General features: G+C 45.5%; 1 long non-coding RNA gene across 1 annotated transcript in view; it reads right to left on the bottom strand.

The window, feature by feature from the left end:
- Positions 1–801: 801 nt before the first annotated feature.
- LOC145722856 (uncharacterized) overlaps positions 802–3,440 on the bottom strand; it is a 4,230-nt gene continuing 1,591 nt past the window's right edge. The window contains exons 2-3 of the long non-coding RNA XR_014147430.1: positions 2,806–2,950; positions 802–1,341 (exon numbers count right to left, since the gene is read on the bottom strand). This is a non-coding gene — a long non-coding RNA (uncharacterized LOC145722856). The remainder of the gene's footprint in view (positions 1,342–2,805; positions 2,951–3,440) is intronic.

Raw genomic sequence — 3,440 nt, forward strand, 5'->3', positions numbered from 1 at the left:
CCTTGCAGTCCCTACAAAGAGTACATTTTCAGTAAACACTGGTTGAATAAATAAGTTGACTTGCATAAAGAGAATAAGTTATTCCGTATCTGTGAACAGAGATTCCCCCTTAACTGGGTAATACAACTTGTCAAGGATTTTTATATAGAGTTTGAATCTATAGAATGCCCCAACACAGAATTTTAAAATCAAATAACTCAATTTACAAAACTTAACAGGAAGCGTTAATAAAGGAAAGTTGATTTATTCAGATGAATCAAAGATGAATCTGAGATGTAATCATGTTTTATTTGTTCAGGTCATTTGCCCTAGAATCAAAGCACTCCCCACATATCTCATTAACCCTTACAACACCCCCAGGAGGCAGGTAGATGTCTAAGATGCTCCCCTTGTTACTGATGGAGAGAGAGCCTGAGGCCCAGGACAGTGAAGGACTTGTCAGAGCCACATCAAGTGGTGAGTAATGAAGCAAGAAACAGAACTAAATTCTAGCCTTTATCCTGGGGCACATTATTATGTTTTACCATAAGGTTGCCAAACATCTCAATTACTTCTTACTCTAAATTCATTTAAAAATAAGCCTCCCCCCTTTTTTAAATCAGCCAAGAGTACAAGATGCAATAACTAAGAAAAAACACAAATCAGCTGGGTTTTTTGTTTGTTTTGTTTTAATAGTTCCGTGATATCAGTTAACAACGTCTATGGAAGAAAACTGAAGCAAAAACTGGTTCAAAAGCAAACGTCTGCATAAGGCAAATCACTACATTTTAGGGCAATTAATATGATTTCTAATTTGCAACTGAAAAGCGGCGCGGAGGGTGGGGCGGGGGGGGGTGGGGAGTTGGTTTTGAGTTTCCAAACAGAACTATAGAGGTTGAGCGTACTTCTTCATTGACTTTCCTAGGATTCTACCTGGGGGTGGTGGGTAAACAAATTCTTTTTAATTGACTCACTTGAACAGGGATTACCAGAATTTTCAGGTATTTTAATCTCCAAATTTTCCCAGAAGCCCTCAGGATGAATGGTTATGATTTTAGTATCTCTTGACTAAAAATAACATACATAACCACAAAATGACCAAAAAGCTCCAATGAACTCGGTGACATTCGCAATGAATTTGTGTTCAGTATCCTCTGTATTTCTCCCTACATTTAAAAACTGGCGCAGCGAAGGCCTGGTGGGTGGACGGGTTCCCGGCGCAGGCACGCAGCACGGGCGGCAAGAACCGAATCCGGAGGCAGGGCGGAGCGCAGGGAGCCTGGATTCCACATCCACTCTATCTCCGCAAGGATTGAGAAAAACGGGCTCACAGAGTGAACCTCTCCGCCTCCAAGTCGTTTCCTGGTTTTTTTAAGCACAGAAACAAGGAGATCGAGGAATGAGATGCCAGCGCCCTAAATGCGGGGCCCGCCACGGTCCCTGCGCCCCGCCCTCTCCGGGCGGGTAGCGTGCGTCCCCCAGGGCTCCGTGCCCCCTTGCCCTGCACAGACTGCGCGCCCGGCCCGGCACAGTCGGGTTCTCAGTTCCCAGAGTCGGGAGTTCCAGTTTCTAGTTTCCTTCTCGACACGATTTCTCCCTCGGGGCCTTCCAAGGGGATCGGAGGGTGGCAGAGCCTCTGGCTGGGGAAACCCGCGACCGCTCCGGGCTCGATCTGTCGGGCCTTTGGTGGCTCACCCACGTCCCACTGACCGCTGCTTATCCCCACGAGGAAAATTCGAGTTATTTGAGCAGCAGCAGGAACTTTGGAGGGAGGACATTTTTGAAGAGGCTTCTCTGCTGGGCAGAGTGATGGGCAGACTGGGCGGACTGATGGTCACGTATCAGGCCCGCGCTGGCGCCAGGGTGGCGGGCTATAGTCCGGGACCCACCTGGGGCCGGGGAAGCTTTAAAGGGACATTTTGTTCGCGGCAGCCTCTGGCCACCTTTTAACCTTAAGACCTGTCAGGGTCCAGGCTTACTGAAGGGTCCAGGCTTACTGATGCTGCTATCAGCCCTCTTGACCCTCATCTCAAAGATGGTTGGGACTCAGGCCTGGACCCAGATTGTGTGGATTCTGTCCTTAGTTCCACCATTTTTCAGCTGCTGTGTGACCCTGAGCAAGTTACTTAACCTCACTGGTCTTCACTTTCCGTATTTGTAAAAGGGAATTATAACAACAACAACCTGAGTTCTGTTGTGAGAACAGTATGAGATACGCATTTAAACTGTTCTGGCACGAGGACTGTTGAGTTAATGTCAGGGGCTGCTTGGCAGAATTAAATAAGCTCAGTATGAGAGCTCATTCAATCAACAAGAATATATTGACCTGTCCTAGGAACTAGAAAGAAAGCAGGGAATGTAACAGACAATAATTGCTGTCCTGTTGGAGCTCACATGGGTGTAGGAGGTCAGGGAGTTACACAGCAAACATAGTGTGTCTCACAGTGAGAACAGGCAGGGGGGCCCAGTTGCCAATCTAAACAGGGTGGACAGTTGCTCAAGGCAGGGGAAGGAGGAGCCATGGGAGAAACTGAGCCAGCCAGAGGGAAGAGCAGGATTAACCTACTGGTCAATTTCCCTAACTAAACCCCAGGATCTCTCTACTCCCTGACATTCCCCACCCCCCATCCAGTGAGCCCTCCCTTGGGAGATCTGCCTAAGGAAACAGGCTGGAGAGCTGAAGGGAAAGCCCAATTCTAGCACCACTTCCAGCCCCTGAGGTTTAAGTTAAGTGCCCTTGCTCCATTCCACCCCATACCCGGCAGCCCATCCTTTTATATCTTCAGAAGAATTTCTGCGATAAAATCGTAAAAGGGGATAACTCACGTTCTCAAGGAATCTAATTTGCCCTTTTTTCTTTCCATGGAAGATGACCAGGAGGGTATATAATGATGCTGACACAAACCAAGCAAAAAGTAGATTTTTCCCCCTCGGCCGTCAGCAGTAACACAAACCACACACTTCCAAGGCGCTATACAAAGAAATATCAACAACAAAGAAAAGATTTCAGAATGCTAATTCTTATTTACATTGTACCACAACAAATAGAGAAAGGACTTCTAAAAGGTAAGATATAAGACATATGTATAAGCACAATTAGAAGTCTGACTTGCATATCCACTATCAATACTACATATCAGTAAAAATCACTACCACTTACTGTGTTCTTCTTATGTGTTTAGTGTTTTATATGTATTCACTTATTTAATAACATTGATAACCCTATAAGGGAGTATCTACCATCATTTTACAGATGAGAAAACTGAGTTTTAGAGCAGTTACGTAACTCACCCAAGATCATAGAGCTAGAACTATATAGTGGAGCTACTCCCTTGCTCCCATTTTATTGTGGGTTCATTCATAATAAAACAAGTATTATACTGAGTGCCTTCCATGTGCCAGGCACTGTTCTAGGCACTGGACATAGAGCAGTTTTAAAAAATCCTTACCCTCATATATAT

The sequence above is a fragment of the Leptonychotes weddellii genome, chromosome 8 (genome assembly GCF_054177405.1).
Source record: "Leptonychotes weddellii isolate Sample4059 chromosome 8, ASM5417740v2, whole genome shotgun sequence".
Lineage (NCBI taxonomy): Eukaryota > Metazoa > Chordata > Mammalia > Carnivora > Phocidae > Leptonychotes > Leptonychotes weddellii.